This window comes from Petromyzon marinus, chromosome 14 (genome assembly GCF_048934315.1).
Source record: "Petromyzon marinus isolate PM22_M1 ecotype Great Lakes invasive population chromosome 14, UKy_Petmar_22M1.pri1.0, whole genome shotgun sequence".
NCBI classification, from domain to species: Eukaryota; Metazoa; Chordata; class Hyperoartia; order Petromyzontiformes; family Petromyzontidae; genus Petromyzon; species Petromyzon marinus.
Window position 1 is genome coordinate 14,621,798 of NC_133680.1, and position 13,544 is coordinate 14,635,341.

The following is a 13,544-nucleotide window of genomic DNA, read 5'->3' on the forward strand; positions in this document are numbered from 1 at the left end:
AACTCAACCCACCGACAAGGGATTGCCAGGGTGCAAACGGGCGCAGCACAGCCGAGTAAATACTGCACTATACTAGACTCATCAGCTTTGTCTGCATCTCTCCACTATTATTAATCTTCGGTGGGGGCGTAAGCCACCACCGCCACCATTCCTCGCCTTTTGTTGATGGGGAGGCGAGCCCACAGTAGCCCGGGACTCGCAGTTTCCCACCCCTCGCCTCCAAACAAATTAAACTATTCTTTGGTTCTTTCGGTAAAGTCACGTAGATAGAAAAATAATAAAATTATTTTAAAAAATCACGTTTCGATCGCAACACAAGCAATCGTCCTAAGGTGAACAAATACAGCAGGCGGACTGCAGAGGCAGGAAGAAATATAGCGATAGAGCCACTAAGCTTTAAGTCAAGATTTAACCGCCTCTACAGGGAGGGTTTCCACACAACAATGAGATCTTTTAACAGACTCCGAGACAAGAGGGTGCATTTGATCGAGTCGCTCACTTCTCTGAAGAGATGCCGCGACACTAAGGTAATACCGATCGCCTTATTTTTGTTTGCATTCTGACCACAAGTATTGTGGTTAATACAGACATAATTAGCCGAGGTATTCCTGGCTCTGCGATCTTGCATTTACTTGCAAATTCCATCTCAAGCCCCGCCCACTTCAAGCATATGTAGGGGTGTTGTGAGATGCAGAGGTACAGCCGACCCTTGGTGTGATCCTAGGTGGCTACAACCACGTCCGCTGTTTCAGCCCCGCCCAGGGGTCTGTGGGTATAAAGGGCGGGGAGTGAGATACCTCGGGGCAGAGTGTTGGGGCCAATAATGAAGTACCAGGGAAGAAGGAAGACCAGCTAAGTAGAACCCTGGGACTCCCCTGACCGCTGTCCTTCTTAGGATCGGCAGGGCAAGCCAGTGGTATGGCCCCAGGAGCCACAGAGCCGACGTCATTCTAAGGGCTGGTCTGGTTGGCGGGGTGCCGTGATCTGCGCTTAACCAGGGCCAGATCAGACAGCCTCCCCTAGAGCCCTTAGCTGGAGGAATCGGGGAACATAGGCTTAGGCTAGATAGCCTAGGGGGATATTCCTAAGCGTATTCGGGTGAAGGGGCCGCTACCCCTTCTGTGTGACCCCTTGTTATAAATGAATAAGTGCTGCCTCTACTCTACCGTCTCCGTGTCACTGGAACCCACTACAACTGGTGTCAGAAGTGGTTTTAAAATGGATACAAGACGGATTAACCGCTCACAAGAACCTGCGACGGAGGACAACTCGGCTGGGGCTGTTGGGGGAGAGCCAGAGGATCTGACCGAGGATCCCGGGATGGCCCAGCAGCCGCAGCAGATGTAAGACTGGCCGCCGATGGGGGACAGCTTGCGGGCGGCTCACTCCCGGCTGGCTGAGCTGCTGTACGCCGCGGCCACCACGCTGGAGGAGATCAACCGCGCGGGGTTGCGGGCGCCGAGGCAGCAGGGCGGGGAACGGCCATTCCCGCCACCGAGCTCCCGCCAGATTTTGGAGTTGCCGCCATGACGATGTCCGCCGCGGCGATTGGGGAATCGCAGCACCACGTGGACACCGGGGGCCAATCACCGGTCGTCACGTCATCACCGACGGACGCTCACTGCCAGAGCCAACCGGTGGTCGCGACATCATGACCTGTGTGACCGCCGATGGGAACCCCCATGCACTCCGATGACGTCAGGAACGGCGGGGACTGCGCAAGGTGGCATCTGGAAGGGGAGCAGACATTTCAACAACATCTACCGGCGTTCAAAGAATTTGTATCTGACGGAGGTGACTGGGGGGCCTTCGAGCGTCGTTTCCTCGCCCATCAGGAGATGTCCGGGTGGACGGACGACGAGGCGCTGCACGCACTGCCGGCCACCTTGGACGATGACGCCCTCACCACGCTCACCACGGCTCCAAAGGCGGTGCGCTACGCTGCAGTCTGCACTACGAGTCCTCACCACAGTCTATGGGCCGCCGTCGGACTATCGCCAGGCATTCTACGAGCGGCGCAGGGACCAGAAGGAATCACCGCTGGTGTACCGCACGGCTCTCCTGGCCCTCGCAAAGGCGGCTTTCCCGCGCATGGACGGTGAAGGGGTGGACGCTATGGTGACGGAGAAACTTCTGGCGCTGGCTCAAGAGCTCCAGATTGTTATCGTCGCAGCGGACGACGCAGACGTGTTCCTTGCAGGCGGCGACGTGCATCCACGCACATCTCCTGTAACGGCGTTGACCACCTCTCGTCCCCAACGGAGCGGCTGCAGTGTGTGCTGGGATGCCAACCCCCCCGCCCCGCCGAGGAGGTCTTCGCGGCGGGTCCCCCTACGGAGTGGAGGTCTGGGGGGAGGACGGCCCCACCATCATCGGGCCACCAGGAGCAATCTAAAGCATCGGGTGTGCTCATCACCTGTTACAACTGTGGCGTCAGGGGCCACGTGGCTGCGGGATGCCGGGCACCGCGACAGCGACGGCCGAGACCACAGCCGGACAGTGCTCCAGCCTACTCATCCCCGCATCTAACTCCGGCAAGTCGCGGCACCACACATGCTCAGCCTGTGCACACACATATCCTTACCTCGCGCGCTCCAGTGCACAAACCCCGGAGTTCGACCGTGGGTTCGTCGGGTTGCGGCGGGGTCGAGAGGGCGCTAGGGCCGAGCCAGTGGACCAAATTGGCCGACCGTGTTGTTGTTGCGTCGGCGGGTACGTCCGTGGTCGCGGGGTGTATAGACGGGGTTGAGGTGCGGGTCCTCGTCGATACGGGTGCGTCGGCGACTATTGTCTCGGATTTGATCTATAATATCCTTCCTGTACAGAGCCGCCCCTTGCTGCCAGTTGATGTTCCGTGTTACGCAGCAAACGGGGGTTCGTTGGGTATCATAGACCAAAACCGAGCACAAATTTGCATTGGGGATATAAAATTGTCTGGGCCAATATTAGTTTCTTCCTCGCTAGCGGTTCCGTGCTTGTTGGGGACAGACTTTTTGGCCAAAATGCCGATTAAAATATTAATTGATCAGGGGTGCATCGATCTCCCTTCGGCCCGACGTGTACCGTTTCTGTCCTCCCCCGTCACCTCACGGGCGGCATGCACAACGGTACAGGCAGTCATCACCCGTACAGTGCGGGTACCACCGGGTGCGCAAATGCTCGTGCCTCTCTGGTTGCGTCGACCTTTCGCTCCGGGTGTAATGGATCACGGTGTCCTGTTGGGGCCCTCGAGGGCTGGGGAGAACGGATTGGATTTGGTGGCCGCGCAAACCATCGTTAAGAGGAGCGATGAACCATTCATCATGGTCCTTAACGTCGGAGCGCAGACGGCCGTAGTTAACCAAGGCACCGTGCTTGCACAGGCGACGCCGATACCCATAGTAGAAACGGTTGTGGGGCAAATGGGGAGTGGTCCTCCGACTTACCCACGTCCCGTTGAGGACGAGGGTTGGGCGGATGCGCTATGTTCCGAAACAAGCGATCTCTCCGACTCCCAGCGCGCCGACTTATGCACCCTTCTGATCGAATTTTCCGATGTCTTTAGCAAACATAAGTATGATATTGGATGCACCAAATTGTTGCGACATCATATCGACATGGGTGACAATGCCCCGATACGCCAAAATCCTTTTCGGTTGAGTCCCGCCGAAAAGGAACATGTCAAATTGGCTGTAGATGACATGTTGGCCGCAGATATCATATCTCCGTCCACCAACCCATGGGGAGCACCAATAGTGCTTGTCAAAAAGCACGATGGGTCCTTGCGATTCTGTGTGGATTTTCGGCGCCTAAATAAAATCTCTGTGGCCGATGCGTATCCACTTCCCCGGATGGACGATTCCCTGGATGCTTTGGCAGGTGCACGTTTTTTTTTTCCACACTGGACTAGTTATCCGGATTTTGGTAACTCCCATTGGATGATGAGTCCAGACCGAAGACTGCCTTTCGTACACCTCAAGGCCTATTTCAATTTAACCGGTTACCCATGGGCTTACATTCCGCTCCGGCAACGTTCCAGCGCCTTATGAAACTGGTTTTGGCTGGCTTGCAATGGGATGTTTGTCTCATCTATCTGGACGATGTCATCGTGTTCAGCAAAATATTTGACGAACACCTGTTGCGATTGCGCGCCGTGTTCCTCAAAATGCGCGCTGCAAATTTGAAATTCAAGCCGCAAAAATGCCACCTGCTCCGGAAATCCGTGCGGTATTTAGGACACATCGTCAGCTGATCGGGCATTTCTACCGATCCCGCGAAGACGCAGTGTGTCAGCTCCTGGCCGACCCCCACCTCGGTGGCTGAGGTCAGGAGTTTTATTGGTTTTGCATCCTATTATTGGCGGTTCGTTGCGAACTTTGCTACCGTTGCCAAACCTTTGCATGCCCTGACGGCAAAGGGAGCGAGGTTTTGTTGGGGCCAGGCTGAGGAGATCGCTTTCCGTTCCCTTCGCGACGCTCTCGTGCAGGCTCCACCATTAAGCTACCCCGATTTTTCCCAACCCTTCCTGCTCGATACTGACGCCAGCAATACAGGTATCGGGGGTGTGCTCTCGCAGGTCATCGATGGTGTGGAGCGCGTGGTGTCTTATGGCAGTAGGGTCCTGTCCCCTGCGGAGCAGAGATATTGTGTCACGCGTCGGGAGCTGTTGGCCATTGTATATTTCATACAACAATATCAGCCATATCTGTACGGGCGGCATTTCACCGTCCGTACAGACTATGCGGCATTACAATATGCCTTGCGGGTAGAGCAGCCCTCGGGGCAATTGTCCCGATGGCTCGAGGTCCTTCAGGACTTTGATTTTACTACCACGTATCGGAAGGGTGTTCGACACGCTAATGCGGATGCCCTGTCTCGTCTGCCACCCACCTCCGATTGCGCTTGCCTCACGGGCGTTGCAAGCCGCCAGATGATGGCACCACGTTTGACACTCCAGTCCTTGCTGCTGCCACCGAGGACCCCTTGTCAGTGGGTCCTATCGAGCAGGGGGGTAAGGACTCCTTGCTGGGGTTGCCCGTTACGGAATGGGGGCGCCTCCAGATGGAGGACGCATCCCTCCTCGCGTTGCGTCGTCATACGGGAGATTCCTTGAAGGGAGTGACAGGCGTTGACTCGTTCGGATTGTGCCAGGGGCCCCTGCTGCATTGGGACGGGAAGGCCCGCCGGCACAGGCTGGTGGTGCCTTTTGCTCTACGGGGTAAGGCTGTGTGGGCTGCTCATGAGCGGCTTTTGCACTTGGGGACCCACAAGACCCTTGCCATGCTCCAGCTGGACTTCTTCTGGCCGGGTATGGCTAGGGACGTGGATGACCTCCTGGGTGCATGCACTCAATGCGCCCAACGGAAATCACCAGCGAGAAACGCCTGTCCACCAATACAGTCAATTACAGTCTCTCGGGTTAATGAACTCGTTGCAATTGACATATTGGGGCCCTTCCCTACGACCCCTAGGGGTAACACGTACCTCCTGGTTGGCGTGGAATACTTTACACGCTGGCCTATGGCATGGCCCCTCGCCAACCAGTCAGCAGCGGCCGTCGCCGAGGCCTTTGTCCAGGGCTACGTCCTCGACAAAGGTGTCCCCGAACGGCTGCTGACTGACCAAGGGAAGAATTTCTCTGGTGTCCTTCTGCACGAGGTGTGTGCGCTTCTGGGTACAAAGAAAATTCTAACTTCTCCCTATCACCCGGAAACTGATGGTATGGTAGAACGCCTGCACAGGACCCCCACGTCTATGTTGTGTCACCAAGGGTGTGACTCCCAGACCGATTGAGACCTTCAGATCCCGGGTGTTTTGGCGGCCTACAGGATGGCTCCTCACGCGGCGACCGGTTTCTCGCCGTTCTTCCTGATGTATGGTCGCGATGTTGACCCACCTATTACAACTCAGTTGCGGGTCTCCGAACCCAACTTAGAAATCAAAATTGGCCGACCACATCAAATTTAACATCCGGAGGTTGACCGAAGCGCGGGAGGCAGCCACCCAAAACTCTCATTCTCGTCAGAAGGCCAACGAAAGGTTGCGGTCGCACAAGTCACACACCCATGCGTGGAAGCCCAGGGACAAGGCTTGGTTGCACTGCCCTCAAGTGCCGTTGTCAATCTCGGAAAAATTGTTGCGGCCATGGAGGGGTCCGGTGGTAATTGTACAAGTCATGCGGCCACAATGTATCCGCATTCAGTGGGGAAAACGCTGCTGGTACGTCCACCCCTCGCGGCTGAAGTCATTTGTGACACCTCGCGCCCCTCCACCACACCACACAGGCCGAGCATGTGATGTGTCCGCTGACTCCGGGACGGCAACTCTGCCGCCTGGCCCTGATGTACCACTAACTGTGCCATCTTCAGGTGCCCCGAGGATGACGGCCTCCGGGCCGCTTGCGCCACCCGGCGGGGATGAGGGCTGCCTTCCCGGGACGTCGGGGGATTGTGCACCCGCACGGACAGCACCCACCACCGGCACGGCCGGGTTTCCCCCCTATGATGGGCCCGCAAAACGGACTCGTGCTAAAACGCGCCGGTTGTTGTGACTTCTTGTTGCACTTGTTATGTTCTTCCTTTTCTGCACGGACGGGTGGCTCGGGTTGAATGCGGGGGGGGGGGGGGGAAGAATGTATATATATTGTACATAGTGAAATTTTGTATAGGTGGGCTTGGTTATTTGTTGGGGTGTTTGTTATTATGAGGCACGCACAGTTGGGGTTTTGTTACATTTTTATTGTTAATATTGTTACAGCCGGGACGGCTGCGAGCTGTACGGGAGGGGGTGATGTAGGGGTGTTGTGAGATGCAGAGGTACAGCCGATCCTTAGTGTGATCCTAGGTGGCTACAACCACGTCCGCTGCTACAGCCCCGCCCAGGGGTCTGTGAGTATAAAGGGCGGGGAGTGAGAGAGCTCGGGGCAGAGTGTTGGGGCCAAGAATGAAGTACCAGGGAAGAAGGAAGACCAGCTAAGTAGAACCCTGGGACTCCCCTGACCACTGTCCTTCTCAGGATCGACAGGGCAAGCCAGTGGTACGGCCCCAGGAGCCACAGAGCCGACGTCCTTCTAAGGGCCGGTCTGGTTGGCGGGGTGCCGTGATCTGCGCTTAACCAGGGCCAGATCAGACAGCTTCCCCTAGAGCCCTTAGCTGGAGGAATCGGGGAATATAGGCTTAGGCTAGATTGCCTAGGGGGATATTCCTAAGCGTATTCGGGTGAAGGGGCCACTACCCCTTCTGTGTGACCCCTTGTTATAAATAAATAAGTGCTGCCTCTACTCTACCGTCTCCGTGTCACTGGAACCCACTACACATATATAACCTTTGACTGCAGTGGTTCTGCCTTTGGCTGCAGGAGCTCTCTCGCTATATTTCTTCCTACCTCAGCAGTCCGCCTGCTGTATTTGTTCACCTGAGGACGATTGCGTGTGTTGTGATAGAAACGTGATTTTTAAAAATAATTTAATTATTTTTCTATCTACGTGACTTCCTGTAGTCACGAAAGCTTTAAGTCAAAATTAAACTATGACGTGCACAACTAGGTGAATAACTCTTAACAACCAAATTTGTCAATGTTGTTAACCAAACTCAAAGTTTAATAATTATTCTGTTTCATAGAATTGTCTGTTGCAACCTCACCAGTCCATACAGGATAAGTGCACCGCTTGTGTAAAAGATTATGGAAAAGTTTCCCAAGGGGAGGTCATCCCGCACTATGGACCTACATCATTGACTATTACTGCCCAACTATTAAAATAGCAGATACATACTTTTGACTGTTTAGGTAGTGAAAATGCATGAGTACTGTGGGTTTTGTTTATTTTTACAAAGTAAAAATAATTAATGTAAAATACCAGATCGCCTGTCACTCAACACAGACTTCTCATTGTGTAATAAGTTGGAGTGCATTTGGCACACTACTCGTCAAGACCAAAGTAATTGCAACTTTACGTAATAAAAAATGTCGTCTCAACTTGTGCTCGCCTCCGTAAGGGTTAGCCTCTGGCTGTAAACATCAATTCATGAGCATGTGGAACGCGTGCTGATTGTATTAAAATACTAAAAGGCAATACGTTTTAGGAAGCGATGTGTTTCAATTGAATGGTATTTTCTTTCTGCAGTCAAAACACAATGGAACATTTCATAACATAAAAATGTTACGTATACAACCAAATCCCTCGTTTTTCAAGTCTTACTCCTTGTGTTTTGAGTTGTGAATTGAAATAATGTCCTTTATAAATCGAATTCTTTCGTACATTTTCAAATTGTATTGCCATTGCTTAATGGTTCCTCGTACGAGGACCATCAGATATACAGTACTGTAATGAAGATCAACACACCACTCGGTTAAAATTGATTCCTGCTACCCGAACAAAGATGCCATTTCCCGGACCCAGGGCAACTCGAGTTGCAACTCAAGCTTTTTATGTATTTATTTTACCACGAAAACGTTTTCTTTAACTACAATTATTACTTGATTTGAAGCTTTCGTGACTGCAGGAATCCATACTCTTTGGTTCTTTCGGTAAAGTCACGTAGTAGGTAGAAATAAATAAATAAATCGGCAGTTGTCCTGCTGTATCGGTTCCGCCTGATGACAGTCGCTTGTTTTGCGATCGAAACGTCGTGATTTATTTATTTCTACCTACGTGACTTTACCGAAAGAACCGAAGAGTATACAATTATTACTCTTGTACAAAGCACAGATTGGACGGAAGGTGGAATACTTGTGTCATATCTGGGGTGTCGGGTGCACCCAGTCAAGGGATATTGATGTTCGAGCACTCACCGATTCACTCCGGTCACTCACTCACTGACGGTCAGTCGCCTCCTCGATACTCTTCTATCGCTACGAACATGGTTACTGTTCCCGTGAACGTCACGAGTTGATTCCTCCTCCGATGTTGAGGCCTCGGTATACCAGACACTGTTTCATCTCATCCACACTGTGGTCAGCCACCACACTGCGGGCCACACCACTTCTCTCCCTGCTTCTTCCCTCACACTGCTACACTTTGGAATGCCCTCCCATTATCTCGTCCCAAGCTCTCATAACCATACACAATAAAAAAAAGAGTGTTAACTCTTATTGTTGTGTGTTGCTGGCCTCTTGATGTTTTAGACCTTTGCGGGTTGCCAGATGAACCTGTACCCTGACCCAATACGTGACAATTTACACCCGTGGTAACTAAATATATAAGCAATGAACCGCATGGGCATATCTCTCTATGAAATACGTAAAAATATTTAACCCGCATCTGGACGTGCATAATTTAAGCAGCATTTGGTCAATACAAGCAAACTCTAGATATGTTTGACATTCAGTTCCTCATTAGCAGTCAGGCTTGCTTGAACCAATGCTGAACTGTCAGATGTGATATGCACCCTCTTTGTACCTGTGGGGGCCTCTTTCGGCGTGCCCATAGCTCCCTCTACTGCCTGACTGTGTTTATAACCGGTGCTCTCCCTCTCTTACTTATCTCAGGTGTCAGGGAAGTGTTATAACCTGTGCTACTGGGTCTTAAACGGGAAGAGTATTACACGCACAACATCATCATGCATGTATGAATCAACTCTACAAATTATGGAAATAATTATCTTATATAGAGATATATATAGCGCTTAGTCCAAGGTAGTGACAGGGGTTGGGGTAGAGACGGGTTGGGGTAGTGATAGGGGTTGGAGTAGTGATAGGGGTAGTGACAGGGATTGGGGTAGTGATAGAGGTTGGGGTAGTGTTGTATACGGCCCTTTTTTCACAATTAATATCAATAATAATATTTGCCGTTTTTTTTAGTAACCGAAATAATTAATGAAGACACACAAACCAGACTCTCAGCAAACACAGATGCAGGTCGTGAAAAGGCCATTAAAAAAATAATAAATTCCGTAGTCCTCCCAACACACACAACAGGGCGCCAGGAGATAGACCATAAAAGGTAATGAACCAAATCAAAGGAGACGGGGGGGGGGGAACCCTCCAAGAAATTCCAGGGCTCCATCTTGCAAACCCTAGACAGAGTGACACCAACGAGTTAAACAGTTGCCTCTTATTTTGCTATTAAAACACCGGTTACAAAGTTCAAAATTCAACAGCAAGAATAAGCTAACATTATCGATCCTCACACCCACTCCAATTAAAAACCAGGCCATAATCTACATCAGTGAATCATTACCCATTTATTAATTCGATACCAAATGATTTTCACCTTTAATACTCTTACTGTTAAATCACAAATCTTGGGGACAGAAAATACAGAGTCACATCAAGGGTTATCGAGAAGTAATGAGGCGAACGGGCAAACTTACGAAACGAGTTTAAACAATATTCCAAGAGATCCCGACCGCCTTTGTCTTCCCGCAACGCGGGGGAGCAGGAATTACACCTTATCGCGAGGGCCATCTGTGCAGCGGATACGCGGGACTTAATATGAAAACACACAAACACCACAACCCCATAACACCCTTCGAGATCAAAAGGAGGAAGGGGGCGGAAAGGAATCTCTCTTGCCGAGCAGCGTCCAGGACGGCGAAAAACCAGACAGACAGCATTCGGTTATTTTTAATTAACGGAAAGTCCAAAGAAAACTTGACAACAAGAATAAGCTGAAATTATAGGAATAATCTCGGGAAACATAAACCAAAAATGATAATGATGAGGGTTAAACCGAGAGCAGCCAGAGAGAGAGACTCCCGGCCGTCTTTGTCTTCCCGCAGCGCGGGAGAGAAAGGAATTTAACACCAGAGCGAGATCAAAGGGATTTCTCCGGCAGCTTCCAGTCAGCGAAGCCGAGCGGACAAGTAATTAACAGTGAAGCCCGGTCACAATATACATAGTTTCATACATAACATTAATGTTAACGTTATTCACTGTAAACTATATTCTGTTTATATAACCTTGCAAACACCAAGGAATACGAATTCCCAGGATCAAGAAACATACCTCAACTCAAGATATCAGAAATAAAATTATATAAATGATAAACATACACACGGAATGACGAAATTAATAAAAACTGAGGAAGGGCCAGGATAACGGGGTGAGTCACAACCTTGTTGAACATAAAACCAAATGATATTTGAGCGATGTTAAACCAAGGGCCAGGGAAAGAGAGAGACTCCCGGCCATCTTTGTCTTCCTGCAGCACGTGATAATAATATGCATACGCTCAAGAGAGCATCATATCCTCATGAAAATAAAAAGCAGATACCGGGAGTCACAGACAAAATCCTAACTGCGAGTGGTACGGTATCAAAAACTATGATGAAATAAATGTCAACTTTAAAAACCTAAAAATTCTTTGTGCGTCGGAAAATGTCATACAGGGGGGAGAAATCGCCCCTCCCTCCAGATTGTATTGATAGGGGTTGGGGTAGTGATAGGGGTTGAGGTAATGACAGGGGTTGGGGTAGTGATAGAGGTTTGGGTAGTGATAGGGGTTGGGGTAGTGATAGGGGTTGGGGTAGTGACAGGGGTTGGGGTAGTGACAGGGGTTGGGGTAGTGATAGGGGCTGGGGTAGTGATAGAGGTTGGGGTAGTGATAGGGGTTGGGTAGTGATAGGGGTTGGGGTAGTGGTAGGGGTTGGGGTAGTGACAGGGGTTGGGGTAGTGACAGGGGTTGGGGTAGTGATAGAGGTTGGGGTAGTGATAGGAGTTGGGGGAGTGGGATGGGCTCGGGAGAAGAGATGGGTTTTAAGGGAGGAACGGAAGCAGGCTACAGTGAAGATGATTGTTTAATGTGCAGTAGGAGTTGGTTTCAGTGAAGGGGAGCAAGAAGGGAAAAGGAATTAAAGCATTTCTAGATTTAAAGCTGTCGTGACTGCTAGGATCCATACAACGCCGTCCTCCAGACAGTCTCGTCCCTTCACCTGATGAAGGCCGCTTGTGTTGTGGCCGAAACGTCGTGATTTTTGTTATTTTATTTTTTACCTACGTGACTTTACCCAATAGAACCAAAGAGTATGAATTAAAGCATGATTGGCGAGGGACACGTAGAGAGGGACAGCAGAGATTTGGAGCGTAAAGGACGGAATGGGACATCGTAGTAAGATATGAGAGAAGCGAGTTAAGGTGGGGCAAGGCCATAGTTGGATTTGTGGATGAAAGTGAGACATTTAAAAAGACAGTGACAGTAGACAGGAAGCCAGTGGAGTTGGGAAAGTAGAACAGAAGTGTGGGGAAGGTCAAAAATGATCACGACTGAGGCATTTAGTATCTGTTGTAGAGGAATTGCAATCGTCATGGTGAGAGAAAATAAGTGAACCAGGAGTTTAGCAGCAGATAGTGAGATGAGTTGGGGGGGTTGCGAATATTGAATAGGTGAAAGCGACAATTGCGGATAGTGACAGATGTGGTTGGAGAGGGGGGAGATGATGATGACTCCGAGTTTGTGAGCAGAAGAGATGGAGGGAGAAGGTAGAGTGTGATATGGTAGGACAGGGGGGGGGGGGGGGGGGGTGAGAGGGGAACAAAAGGATTTCATTTTTAGAAAGATTGATGGAAAGGTAGGTAGTGGTTTGTCATCCAAGATTGGACAATCGTTAAGCAGTCGGAAATGCAGGAGGAAAGGTGAGCGGTAAAGGAGGGAAAGGAAAATTAAATCTGCGTGTCGTCAGTGAAGAAGTGATTGGGAAAGTTAAATGAAGAAAGCTCATTTAACGGTCCCCACAACATCCGCATTCCCTACCCCCTGCACGCTGACGTCAAACCCTGCGCCCACTTGACCGGGAGTAACTAAGGAGATATATGTTGAACCTATTTTGCATCATACGAAGCCAACCATGCTAATCGGTGGTGTGGGGGAAGGACATCAGGACACAAAAAGCAGTTTTAAAGAAATTAATTTTCAATCTAAATTTAAAAGTGCAAAGCTCCATTGGCTTCCCAATATCGGAAGGAAGAGCATTCCAGACGGCATGCAGAAGCGCATCTGAAAGCGCGTGATGCAGTGACCGTCTTTGTTCGATGGCCAGTCAAAAGCTGCTGCGAGGATGACCAGATTTCACATGATAGTCTATGCTCTTTCAGATCAGCAACGTATTGTGGTTCATTTGTGGCATGCACTTTGTGTAATGAGTGCGACCTTATAACCGGAAACCAATGCAGCACGCTGAGGACTGGACAGACATAGTCAGATCTTGCAGTACCCATCATGACACGTGCTGCAGCTTGGTAATGTTTTTTTTCCAGACGTCCCGTAGTGAGTTGAAATAATCGAGCCTTATCAATACTACACGCCACCGTGTTGGCTTTGTCACGACTCAATAGTTGTCGTGTGCCGGAGAGGCCTGATATAAAAATTGCAGGACCGGACTATATTTTGCACGTGGTGATCCAAGTGATATATTCTGGTCGAGTTTGGTGCCTATGTTCTTTAGATTAATAGAAAACTGAATCCTCGAGACTTCGACCACCACACCTGATTCTCCCACAAATGTTTTTCCTTGAGCCCGAGTTCCAACCAGCAGAACCTCCGATTTATCTGAATTAACCAGCATTCCATTTCATGTGTAGCAGCATGGTTGGGCACTGTGTACATTTCCCATCCATCCTTACCTGTAGTA